The sequence below is a fragment of the Biomphalaria glabrata genome, chromosome 7, assembly GCF_947242115.1.
Source record: "Biomphalaria glabrata chromosome 7, xgBioGlab47.1, whole genome shotgun sequence".
NCBI lineage: Eukaryota > Metazoa > Mollusca > Gastropoda > Planorbidae > Biomphalaria > Biomphalaria glabrata.
This window is the reverse complement of record NC_074717.1, coordinates 43,199,295-43,213,568: the sequence shown is the minus strand read 5'-3', so window position 1 is coordinate 43,213,568 and position 14,274 is coordinate 43,199,295. Positions and strand designations below refer to the sequence as shown.

The window sequence follows — 14,274 nt, the reverse complement described above, 5'->3', positions numbered from 1 at the left end:
TTTGTATACCTACCAGTCAATAAATAAACCAGATCGAGACAGGTCTTGTCAAAGAAGGTCTTCCGAGAAAGACGCACTGTTAAAAAAAAGTTTATATTTTTGTACGCAGTAGGTCGATACTTGTCTCAATCAGTCAGTTGACATTTAAAAAGAATGCATTAACTAAAACCTTGAAGGGCAGACTTGAAACAAAGCGACCCAATTCTCTTAATGAGTTTCAAAAACCCAGTGACGTGACTTGCTTTAGTCTACTTATACAGATTTATAGTGTATATCCACGTCAGCGATCTATTACTTGTTGGTGGTGTCATGTTTCAGACAGCATGGATGGCTGCCTGGTCGTGCGGTTTGCGCGCTGGACTGTCGTTCGGATTTATCGACGGTCGAGGGTTCAAACCCTGCCCGCTCCCATCCCCCGTCGTCCTGCGGGAGGTTTGGACTAGGAAGTAAACCATCTTCAACTCTGAAGGAACATCCGAAACATGTCAAACATTTTACAAAACAAACAAAACATATGTAAGAATCACTAAGCAAATGAGAGAGAGAAAGAGACAGATGGAGGGAGAGAGAGAGAGAGTGTGTGTGTTTCCTTGAACCCTATCAATTAAGTTTCCGAACTCTATACACAGTTGTCTGTCTGTGAGGTCAGACTTTTGTACACCTTGTTTCTCCCACCTCCCATTCCTCGGATCAAGTTCAAACTTTGCGCAATTACCCATTTTCCTTAACAAAGTGTGAATCAATTTAAAACAACAATTAATTAATTAATTAGTGGTAATTAATAAACTTTGTTTGATATAAAAGGGATATAAATCTTAAAGTATTGAGCGATACAGTTGTAAATGTGCAGTTCTTTCTCCTGTATAAGCTTGGCTGCTTTTTTTAAAAAGTATTTTTTTTTTTTTGCTTATTAAATATTTAAATAAGATCTGTCGGACATTTCAAACATAATAATCTCACCATAAAACGGTCTTTTCTGGTAAAACTTATATACTGAAATGCAGTTGTGTTTCTATTCTATTACAAATTTGTCTAACCACTAAAAAACGAAAAACAAAATTCTCTAAAAAAAAAAAAAAATTGAACTCAGCTCAATCTAGACCTAGATCTACGCGAGAGACTCTGGAGCTTTCCAATTTTCGATCAGCTCGTAAAAACCTCCAATTTAGCTCTTTCTTACTATTGGGGGGGGGGGGGGAGAGAAAAAAAAGCCGGCTAATATTCTGGTGTGAGATTTGCTGAAGGTGACGACGGCCAAATGGATTAGCCAACATCTTCTAGAACATCAACACGATTGGAACCTCTTGTCTTTCATCTACATCTCATCATTGGATGCTTCTGAAGTTCGTTTTTTGTGTGTGTGTGTGTGTGTTTTTTTTTACTTAGATATGATTAAGATTTACAAACCTTTTGCTTTCTACTATTTTTTTATTTTACTTATTACAATATGTCTATTCAAGTCACTCCTTCGTGGTGGGTGGGAGGACTGCTGAACTCAAAATTGACTCTATTGATGTTTGTAGAAATGTAACAGTGGATGTATATCGTTGAGAAAAGAATTACTAGCCTGTTGGCCACTGTCACGGATGAGTATATAATCTATTTTTACAAATGCGCTAATAACCAGAAGTGTGTTCGTTTTCAAAAAAAAAAAAAGGAGGGCGTGATGGTTATTAAACTTTCTGTGTTTTATCGAGTTGTTCATTGTTTTATTCGTAACTACAGCTAAACCCAGGGACACCTAGACGTAGAGATAGACCAAGGTACTTTCTAGCGGGCTATAATTACAAATATAATAGAAAGCTGTAACAGACACACTGGGAAAACTCTAGTTTTACCTTTATCATTTTTCAAGGTAAAAAAATGAAATAAATTTGGCTGGAGACTATATCTAGGTCTAGAGCCAACATGGCGTAGTCAGACGTATTATCGCAATTGCGCTAACTGAGTAAATTTAAAGTTGCTACAATTTTATTGAAGTTTATAAGCGTTGCTTATATACCCAAATGTAATATAGATTATATCTAGATTTTAGATCTACAAGTATATTTAGACTAAATCTTAAAAGAGTTCTAAATCGGAGCTTAGGTCTAGTGTGAGATCTAGATATCCATTTAATGAACGTAGCAATAAATAATCGCACAAATCTACCTTGCTCGCTGGCCGAATAAATGCATATTTTGTAGCAGCTATTTTGTAGCAGCTGACACTGTCACGAGTTCGAAACCTGAACTGAACCAAAACATATTAAAAATTTTTTTTTTTTTTTTGAAATTATATTTGACATTGGATAATTAATTTTAATACAAAAATATATTAAAATAAAAGTTTTTTTTGTTACTTTTCAGTTGCATTCTATCAATTTTTTTTTATCCATAACTAAAGTAACTTTATGAAAAAAAAAAAACAACAAATAGTTCTAAGAACATTGTATTTTTTTTTTTCGTTGCCTATTTGTTTCTCGGTACAAATGATAATCAGCAATGGATTTGTAAAGAGCATCTTGGTCATATTTCCAAAAAGAGGCTAGAAGTGTTTGGAAGACAGTCAAGATTCAGAGTTTTAACGTGACATTTTAAAAACGTCCGTAAAATTCATCTTTGGCAAATAAAAGCATATGGTCGCTGACGTGGCCAAATGCGACCCCACATGGCCCGATGTACAGATTAACTAATGAAATTGAACACCATATGATAATGTGTGTTAAACCGAGACCCATCGCTACAGCGGGCTTGAGCAACTGACGCGGCAACCTATGGTAAGGGGAGACCAATAGCTTGTTGCCACGTCCCATGTCTGACGTACAGCTATTGGCCTCCACTGCCCACAGGTTGCGACGTCGTAGGTCAGTGTCGAGGCCTAGTGTAACGATCGCGTCTAGGTTGAACGCCGTCAGTAGGGCTAACCGAAACATCTTGGGGATGTTTATCTACGGTCGAAAATACGAATAAATAGCTAGCTATTCCCAAGTTCTAGTAGTCACTATGTGAAGACTTCTTGTGATGATTTGCTAACATTTTAAGAAAGTGTATTGTAATAATCTGGTTATTGACTGGCCTGTGTTTTATTTTCTTTGCTTTGATCAGATTTTCATATTTCTTTCAAATGATTTCAAACTTTTTTGTTTTCTCTTGAGAATGTAGATATACCGCAGTTTTTTTTTTGTAGTGGGGTTTCCACTTCTTGTTGTTGCTCCTCTAATTGGATATATCTTTTGTTGTCTCAGCATTTGATGAAGGAAATTTACGTAGAAATGGATAACAAGCTTGGAGCGTTTTCTTTTTTTTTTACCCCGTCGTCTGTTTTAGGCTACTGGCTAGCATATATTTCATTAAGATGCTAAGCTCTTTGAGTTCTCTCTTGTCCAGTTTAATATCAACATGCATTACACACACACACGCTGTTAGAGAACAAGCATGCAAAGCAGAACTGCACATTGTCTGCCTGAAGGTTGGCTCTAACACTTTACATGGACACACTCTGCAGGTTGTCAAGAGACGTTGGCAGCCGACTTTTTTTTTATGTTCGGCACTTCTCTCCATGACGTTCATGAGAACATGGTGGAAAAAAAAGAAAACTTCAATAACAAAACGTATTCTACAAATCTGATTTATAATCCAAACATTAGAAATGTTTAGATTATCGCCGGTGTAGTTTTCAATATATAATCATGTAGAAAAAGTAATGTACAGCAATGTGATTTGAAAAAAGCCGGAAAATTCTGAGACCCACTAGTATAAACCTTTTTCTGATTCTCTTGCACCTCTACACTTAGCTTCCAAATCTGAACATCGGACAATACAACTACAAACTTAGATTCGTGATCTGTACATCAGACAATACAACTACAAACTTAGATTCGTGATCTGTACATCAGACAATACAACTACAAACTTACATTCGTGATCTGTACATCAGACAATACAACTACAAACTTACATTCGTGATCTGTACATCAGACAATACAACTACAAACTTAGATTCGTGTACATTAGACGTTACAACCCCACACTTAGATTCGTAATCAGTATGTCAGATATTACAACCCCACACTTAGATTCGTAATCAGTATGTCAGATATTACAACCCTCACACTTAGATTCGTAATCAGTATGTCAGATATTACAACCCCACACTTAGATTCGTAATCAGTATGTCAGATATTACAACCCCCACACTTAGATTCGTAATCAGTATGTCAGATATTACAACCCCCACACTTAGATTCGTAAGCAGTATGTCAGATATAACAACCCCACACTTAGATTCGTAATCAGTATGTCAGATATTACAACCCCACACTTAGATGCGTAATCAGTACGTCAGATATTACAACCCCGCACTTAGATGCGTAATCAGTACGTCAGATATTACAACCCCCACACATAGATGCGTAATCAGTACGTCAGATATTACAACCCCACACTTAGATGCGTAATCAGTACGTCAGATATTACAACCCCGCACTTAGATGCGTAATCAGTACGTCAGATATTACAACCCCCACACATAGATGCGTAATCAGTACGTCAGATATTACAACCCCACACTTAGATGCGTAATCAGTACGTCAGATATTACAACCCCACACTTAGATGCGTAATCAGTACGTCAGATATTACAACCCCCACACTTAGATGCGTAATCAGTACGTCAGATATTACAACCCCCACACTTAGATGCGTAATCAATACGTCAGATATTACAACCCCACACTTAGATGCGAAATCAGTACGTCAGATATTACAACCCCCACACTTAGATGCGTAATCAGTACGTCAGATATTACAACCCCACACTTAGATGCGTAATCAGTACGTCAGATATTACAACACCCACACTTAGATGCGTAATCAGTACGTCAGATATTACAACACCCACACTTAGATGCGTAATCAGTACGTCAGATATTACAACACCCACACTTAGATGCGTAATCAGTACGTCAGATATTACAACCCCCACACTTAGATGCGTAATCAGTACGCTAAAACGTGTCTACTTATAATTAAGGACTTGTACTTGTGCGACTCGAGCTGAGAAATTGTTTTTGCTGCCTGTCAGACCTTGTCCCAATTTTTACAATGTAAATCTAGTCACAACAAAAAGAATCATTTCACTATCTCGTCGTCTGCTGTTGAGTTGACAAATGACTTTGTTGTTTTCCTTTCTCGGACTAACGTCTGTGGCAACATATAGTCTGCGCTCCTGAAACCTTTTGGTGTAGAGACTAATGAGTGAACTCCGTTACACTGTTCAAAGGTAGAGGTCAAAGTTCAGAGTGGAACTAGGATAATTCTTTTGTTCAGAAATATAGAGATACAAACCAAAAAATCAATAGCCGTGTAGACTATTAAAATAGAAAGTGGACTTGTAGGAATCTTGCCTCTTGTGTCACGTAAAGACAATGAATATAAACCCTTTAACGTCAATCAGCTATTTGAAACGACATAAAACTAATTAATTGTAATTTAATGAGCTTTTTGGCTTCCGCTTGAAAAGAGCACGAGGGTCATCCGACACGGAAACCTCGAGTTTGTATTGACGCCAAGGCCACCAGCCATACAGAATGGCGCTTTCAGTTTGAACTCTTCTGCTAGACGTTATCGATATGTACAGGGCCGGAGTTTAGTAACTGGAGGCCCCGGGGGCAGGATTTTGGTGGAGGCTCGTACACTTTTTAATAAAGACCGTAACATTGGAAGTAGTGCTGGCACGAATGCGGAAAAAAAAAACTATATTAAAAACAACAACAGCAAACCAACTACAACGTAATAGTTCCTGACCCGTCGAAATTCGGATTTTTGTTTTCTTTAATGTGGAGCTTTTTTTCCCATGTGGTCCCACGGGCAATAGCCCCCCCCCCTCCCTCCCTTAAACCCAGCCCTGTATGTGTATAGATCTAAGCGTATCTTGAGTTTGGCTGAAGTGGCGATGGAATCTGATTGAATTTGTATACGTTAAAGAATGACGTGACACATCTCTGAAAGATACTTTTGTTTGTTTTTACTGGGTCTACTTGACTTGGTCTACTTGACTTGGTCTACTTGACTTGGTTTACTTGACTTGGTTTACTTGACTTGGTCTACTTGACTTGGTTTACTTGACTTGGTCTACTTGACTTGGTTTACTTGACTTGGTCTACTTGACTTGGTTTACTTGACTTGGTTTACTTGACTTGGTTTACTTGACATGGTTTACTTGACTCGGTCTACTTGACTTGGTTTACTTGACTTGGTTTACTTGACTTGGTCTACTTGACTTGGTCTACTTGACTTGGTTTAGCACGATGAGATCACCACACACTTTATTTCTCCAGCCTTACTTAACGCTCGCGGTTTTGATTTGACAAAGCTTCTACCTGCTGTTGACTTAACCAACTAAACGCCGACATCAACTAGGACTTGGAATGTCGCGTTATCTTGTCAGCGCGATGGGGGCGACCAAATAATGATCTCTTGACTTTGTCCCAGCTCAGCGTCACTTCCATGTTGACTTTCAAACAGCAAATGTCAGCACTAAAAGATGGGCGGACGTAAAAGAACATTTCAGACCACTCTGGCCACCGCCGGTAGTTAAAACATTGAAATGGACTTGACTGTTTTTGCCCATCACGTAATAGTCAAGCTGGTCAATAATTGATACATTTATTCAGGCTGTTATCGGAATGGTCCAAGCAGTAATTATATTGATAAAACAGCATTGCTGGCATTAGGTTTAAAAGTTATGGTTGATAAGCGAGACGACGAGGGTTAACGTTTTGAAAACATTGTATATGTTTTGCTACTGATTTAAACAAGACTAATTAAAAAAGGCACGTGGAGATTGACCGAAGCATGACGTTTTGGTGCAGCCGTTTTGGCGCAGTCGTTTTGGTGCGGCTGTTTTGGCGCAGCAGATTTGGCGCGTCCGTTTTTGGCGCAGCTGTTTTGGCGCACGGGACGTTTTGGCGCGAAACGTTTTGGTCACATTATTTACGTTCATTGTTTTATTTCTTTCAAAAAAATGAAACATATCTATGTTTTTGTATGTGTGTTTGTGTCGTACGTATTTTTCATGTACATAACAATATATATATTTTCCCGTTATTTTTGGTAATTAAGATTGTTATGAAGTGGCGAAAGTTTTGCCAGTCTGTCTGACAAGTAATTAGTGAATGTTCCAAACTACGCGAGATTATGAAGACGTAGTGGCGACGAGATTGAAAGAGAGGGGTAGACCTTGGGATTGACAATCGCTTCATTGTAGTAGAGCTATGTTTCCCCAAAGTGAGGTGCTCGTTTGACGCTACTTGTACCCCATTAACTGTGCTGATTCTATTTAAATACCCATTTGTTATGTTCGGTGGTTAACTGCTTTTTCAGTAGTTTTAGACATTAAGTCGAACAAAATCGCTTCACAGATACAAATTAACAAATAGGGAACCAAATTCTGATGATTTGTCATCCAAACACAATGTCACCCTTCTCTTTGCTCCAAATCAATGTTATCTAGAATAGAACGTTCATTTCATAATTCTCATAATGCTCATAATTTTTTTTTTCGTTTATTATTTGTTGTTTGTATGAAGGCCTACCCCCAAAAAATATAAAAAAAAAAAAAGGATTGCTATTTAAATAAATCCACGAGAGGGCGGTGGCGAAGGGTACTCACCATTACGAAAATTCTAGAAGGGGTACAAATTAGTAAAAAGTTTGGGAAACACTGTAGTAAAGCCATTACACCCCCTCACCCTTTTTCATACTCTCGTCTATCCCCGAGACCAATTGTTATAGAAGCCCTGACGTCGGACCAGTGACGTGGCAACTGGGTTTTGGTCTAGACTGCCCACCAGTTGTGACAGTTTTGGGTCAGTGTTCTATAACGATTGGTCTCGTTATAGAAGGCCTGAACACTTGCCTGCGACGTCACAACCTGTGGGCAGTGTAGACCAATAGCTCGTTGCCACGTCGTACAAAGATGATCTGCCTCTCTCGCGGACAACTAGAACGTAAATAAAAAATAAAAAACAACAACACTTTTCTGACCTACTTAATCAATTTACTGGACGGGATGTTCAGTCATGCGTGTCGCCTGGGTATTGGGTCTTCGGAAAATGGAATGTCATCAAAGTATTGTCTGTAACAAAGTAGTTTCTCAATGTTGGTTGGATTGTTCTTTGACTGCGTTCTACTTTGTTAAAGGTCGTGGAACTGTGCCTGTATATCCAACACACTCCTCTCCTCTGTTTTCTCAGTAGAGGGATGAAGAGGAGAAACTGGCAGGGAACAGAGAGAGAGAGTGGGAGGTACTGAAAACAACCGTTAAGCTTGACTAACTTCTAGTGTGTCTTTGTCAAAGAGTTAGATGTAAAAGAAGCATCTCTTTGTTTTTATTTCTCTCTCTCTCTCTCTTTCTCTCTCTTTTTTTCGCTCTCGCTCCCTCTCGCTCTGTTTATCCCTCTCTCTCTCTCTCTTTATTCTAGCGTCCCCCGAAAGGGGAATAACCGCCATTAGTTTTGTGTGGTCTGTCAGTCCGTCCGTCCGTTCCGTTTAGATCGCAAAAACTAGAAAATAAAGTAAAAAAATCTGATATCATGATATTTTAGACCTTTCAAAGTTCTGATGCAATGGTTACGATTTTCTTTTCTGAAAGCGAAAAGTTTAATTTTTAAATTCGAGCAATATTTTCTATAAAATTACACCATTTTTACAACTTTTCACTATTAATAGTAAAAAACACGGAAGACGATTGAGTAGGGGAGGTGACTTCTTAGAAAATATTTAACAAATTTATGCAAACGGTCTAGTACATTTTGTCAAAAAATTGTTTTAAATAAAAAAAAAAACCAAATTACTTAAGTATTTTCTGTCATACTAATTACTTTCATTTTAAACAAAATGTTTATTTTTTGTTTTAAAAGAGAAAAGCATTATTTAAAATGCATATAAGTTTAACCTAATTTAAAACAAAAATAAAAAAGTGGTGTTTCAAATTTTACTCTTGCGGCGTAGTACGCAATCTCCCCATTGCACATTTAAATATAAAGAAAAGTTTCTTTTTAGAGGACTACAATGGGAGATTTGCCTTTTACAAAACAATTAAATCGGATTGTAATTCAATAATATGAGTTAGGCCAGGCTCATAATAAAATTTATCTTCATAACCATCAGTTCATTGAATGCATATGAATATTAATACTGTAATAATAATAAGGCTTGTCTTCGAGTCCCTAAGATTAATGAGAATTGCAGTATTTCCCTTAGCCAATGTAATAATAATAACATCAATAAATCTCCGTAGTCCCTTGGTATCAAGTCGTTAGTCGGACTAACACTACATCAGTATCGGCGAAACTTTCGGCACGCACGCGTCTCCTCTTCTTGAATCGACGGAGATAGGGTCGCAGTTGTTGATAGTTTGTAGTTCATAGTTTCTGAAAATATTGAAACCTGTCTTTTTACCTGCCTGTGCTCTCGGGGGGGGGGGGCGATTTTGAGTTTATGTTTTCACACAAACTGTCTTTGTAACATTGTCTATTTTTAAATTTCACATTCTCAATGTCTCTATCATCTCTCTAATTTTTTTTTCTCTTTCTGATTCTGTTTCATCATGTCATTCTTTTTCGTTCTCTCATTCTCATCATCTCTCTGACTCTCTCTGTCTCTCCCTCCCTCTCTGTCTCTCCCTCCCTCTCTGTTTCATCATGTTTCATTCTCTTTTTCTCTCCCTATCACGCCCTCTCTTTCTCTCTTGTTCTCGTAGTCATTCTCTCTCATGCTTTCTCATTCTCTCTCTCTCTCTCTCTCTCTCACCTCTACATACACAGCTGTGATATCGTCTGCCTGGAAGCTGTGATATCGTCTGCCTGGAACTATCTCCATTGATTGATTCTTTTCCTCCTTTCTCGTCATGTTCCTGTTCCAATCCTAACACTTTGTTGCCTTGTAGTTTCAAACCAATGGAATCAACACGAAAGAGCTTCAAAAGAACAGCCCGATTTAATTTGTTTGTTTGAATCCAGTCATTTTCCCTAATTATACGTGAAAGGGATACTTGCGTCAGTGGCTTCAAGGCGAGAGACTTTACTTTCCACTAGCAAGGGAAAGTAAGCCAGTCCGCGCATAAAAGGTTGACGGGAGACAACCGCACTAATTTTCTCTCTCCTCCCAAGCTTCGTGGGTAGATAACTCTCAGATCTCTTGTCATAAAATGGAGATGCTTTTAGACAAAACTAGACAAGCATTTAATCTGAATCATCTTTAATGCCGCGTCAGTGAACTCGAGTTAATTCCTCCCCACAGGACGGGGGGAGCGGTCAAGTTGATTTGAAGATCACAAAAAATCGATCAAGAGAAAATGGGGAACGTTTGTTGGCTCGTGTTGTCCGGTAAAGTCGAGACTGAACTGCTCAAAGTGGCGTGATTCTGAGGGGCTCACCCTCGCCCATGTTTGACTTTGTACCTCGTATGAGGTCGGCCCTCTTTGCTCACGGGCCATTTTGATTTCAATATTGAGTTACACATGTTTTTAGATAGTTAATACATTTCGTGGCTAGACAGACGCTAGGTTGAGGAAAGTGTTGAGAATAGTGATAAAGAAAAATATAGGAGTTGGGTAGAAGGAAAGAGAATAACTTAGTTCATTTTATTGAGGGGAAAAAAAAGTTTGGGGGGTAGGGGCGGGTTGGAAGCTGCGTAAAATAACAAGAACTTTTTCTTTCTGTTGTCATAGTCCAAAGTAATAGTACACAAATTCTGGAACTTATGATTGTGACTTTTATATTCAAGCTGTTCAGGCTTTGTGTAAAGCTTTTTTTTTTTTTTTTGGGGGGGGGGGGGGTTCTAAAATTCACGGCGTGTGTGTATGTCGTGGTAGAGGGGGGCGTTACGAAAGGGGGTCTTTTTTTTAAAAGTTTTCAAGTTTGTATTTAGATTTAATGTTTTAGTGGAGGCATAGGCTATTGAAGGGATAGCTTTAACCTGTGCCCCCCGCCACCCCCCCCCCCGATTGCACAACAAGTTTTGTTCACTGTCCCCTCCAATTTTCCAACAGCTTTGACGGTTCTAGCTTTTAAAAGCTCACCCAAGAGGATAAGTTTTGAAATTGTAACAAAAAAGAAACTTGAGCCTTAATTATAACACAATGTTGCGTAACTTATGTTTTTTTCTTATGTGTGTGTATAAATATATTATATATATATATATATATATATATATATATATATATATATATATATATATATATATATATATATATATATATATATATATATATATATATATATATATATATATGGTTTATTATGGCCAGAACATCCCCGCATTTTTTTTTACACAGCTTATATCAACTCACTCTGTCTGCCTGTTTGGTAAAAAGTGTGTACATATCATATCTCTCTCGCCCATTCTCAGATCAAATTGAAACTTTGTACAATTATTCATTGGCGTACACAAGACATGAATCAATGCAAAACATTAACCAATTAGTCTATTAATTACTACTAATAAACAATACGTTTTTGATACCAACAAGGGAGATTAATCCTTCAGTATTCACAGATATAGATAAATTTTGTTGGACTTAAGGCCCCTGAAATAATTATTATGCTATTTCTCCCAAACGCATTCTCCGATTAAGTTATACGTTGAACAGTTAATCAGTCAAGTGCAATTTCTTTCCCTTGTTGGAGATACCAAACAAAATAATCAATTACTAATAGTTAATTAACTAATTTTTAGCGGCCCCCAAAAGGGGAAAAGACGCTATTAGTTTTGTGCGAAATGTCTGTCCGTCTGTCCCGTTTAGATCTCGTAAACTTTTTTTTTCTGAAAGCGAAAAAATCTAATTTTTAAAATCATTTATGCAAGCAGTTTTTTAAAGAGAAAAAGCTAATTAGTATGCATTATAAGTTAGACCTAAATTAAAAAGAATAGTAATCTTGTAAACGTCATTTTCGTGAACAATTTTTTTTATTGCGGAAATATTTCCTTTTTTTTTGAGCATTCGAATAAGAGATTGATCCTTTTCAAAACAATTACATCTATTATAAGACTTCAGTTAGGCCAGGAGAGGCGCGGTAGCTGAGCGGTAAAGCGCTTGGCTTCCGAACCGGGGGCCCCGGGTTCGAATCCTGGTGAAGACTGGGATTTTCAACTTCGGAATCCTTAGGTGCCTCTGAGTCCACTCAGCTCCAATGGGTACCTGATATTAGTTGGGGAAAAGTAAAGGTGGTTGGTCGTTGTTCTGGCTACATGACACCCTCGTTAACCGTAAGCCACAAAAACAGATGACCTTTACATCATCTGCCCTATAGACCACAAGGTCTGAAAGGGGAACTAGTTAGGCAAGGTTCACATCTAACTTTGCATTCACTTGCACCTATCCTTTGATCTGCTGTACCGTTGGGGCACTACACAAGATCTGTCAACCTTCTTTCTCCATTCTTATCTCTCATTTGTCTTTGATATAATTTCATTTGGATGTTCTTTCTGAAAATATTGAAGCCTGCCTGGGTGGACCACTTCGGGGGCCGATTTTGAGTTTGTGTTTCCACACAAACTGTCTTTGTAATCTTGTTATTTTTATTGATGCTTGTGTTGTCAGGCAAAATAAAAATATCGTTCAAAATTTCTGCTTGGGTGTGGGAGAAATAACGTGTACAAACGTTTTTCCAGACAGACAGACAGACAGACAAACAGAGTGAGTTTATATAAGCTTTGTAAAAATAATCTCATAAGTGATATTTGTCTTTCTTCTGACATGTCTGTCATGTAAATCTCTGGGGTAGAAGTACAGCTGCGACTCGGGTCATTCTGACCCTACACTGACATCTTAACAACAGACAACTCTTGAACTCTAGACAAGACAGTAACAGTCTTAAATGGTTTTTAGTTGTTAGGTATTCATTTTTTTAAAAATAAATACTTCGTTTTTGTCGTCATTGCTAAGATGAAAAAAACAAACATTACAAATGTGATGCATTGAAAACTAAATCAAGATCTATGGGCGCATCTGAGTCCACCCAGCTCTAATGGTTACCTGACATAACGTTTGCAAAAAAGTAAGGGCGGTTGGTCGTTGGGCTGGCCACATGACACCCACGTTAATCGCGGGCCAGAGAAACAGATGTAGATTCGTCTGACCTATAGATCGCAAGGTCTGAAAGGGGTGCTTTACTTTTTTTTTTCTTTTTAAAAACAAAATCATTGTAAACGTCTTGTGAAGTCGAAACACTGTATCTGGTTCGTTGGTTGATGGGAGTCATATAGTCTAAGTAACAATGGCAAGGGTCGTTAGAGTTTAGACTGAGAAACAATGACTACTATGAAAACTCTTCTTATCGAACCGATCTCAATATATCAAAACAAATACAATTATTAAGTCGAATCCAGTTCATCGGACCGACCGGTTGTGATCTGATGAGCTGGATTTGAAGTACTTCATCCTTCGCAGTAATAGTTTACTTCAAAATAGGCACCGACATCACACCATTTTAAGGAGAAATAGTAAATAATTATCTGCAGCAGATTCTATCGTGTTGACAATAACTTAACGAGATTAGTTGTCAGTAGGCCTAAGTGATGTAGCGACACACTCAAATACGACGAAGAGAATAGTCTAGTAACTCTAGTTAGTATCAAATACGTCTGCTACTATTGTTAGTGTAGAGTTTTAGTAACCACTGATGCTGACAGAACATGTAAGAGGCTTTGGACCCTGTCCTCGATGTACGATCATTAGACGTCTATAAGGGTACTTAGTAAATATGATAACACTGCATTCCACAGCTCCAGAGGCTTGATTGAATTTTTTTTTTACACCAAAGTAATCATAGAATTTGGTAGCATTAGTAATATCGCCAAATATAGTATTTCTTTTTATAAATCTTCTGTTAACTCACTCCGTCTGTCTGTCTGTCTGGTACACAATTTGTACACATTATTTCTCCTACTCCCTATTCTCGGATCAAGTTGAAACTTTGCACAATTATTCATTGTTCCTAACAAGACATGCATCAATAAAAAGATTACCCATTTAATTAATAAATTAGTGTTAATTAATTAATTGTGTTTAATATGGAAAAAGGGAAATAAATTACAATATTGAGATATATGGCAATAAGTGTGCAGATTTTTCTATTATTTCTTTTTTTCAAAAGTACCTATATATATAATTCTCTTCATGGCTCAACCATTCTTAACACCACCAAGAAGTCATGGGAAATAAAATCACTCTTTTATTTCTGCAAGTCGGATTAGAGTTAACCCACGTTACTTTAGCGGCGAAAAAAAA

General features: G+C 37.6%; 1 protein-coding gene across 1 annotated transcript in view; it reads left to right on the top strand.

The window, feature by feature from the left end:
* LOC106062983 (ATP-dependent RNA helicase DDX1-like) overlaps positions 1-14,274 on the top strand; it is a 249,064-nt gene that overhangs the window by 65,519 nt on the left and 169,271 nt on the right. The window lies entirely within an intron of this gene.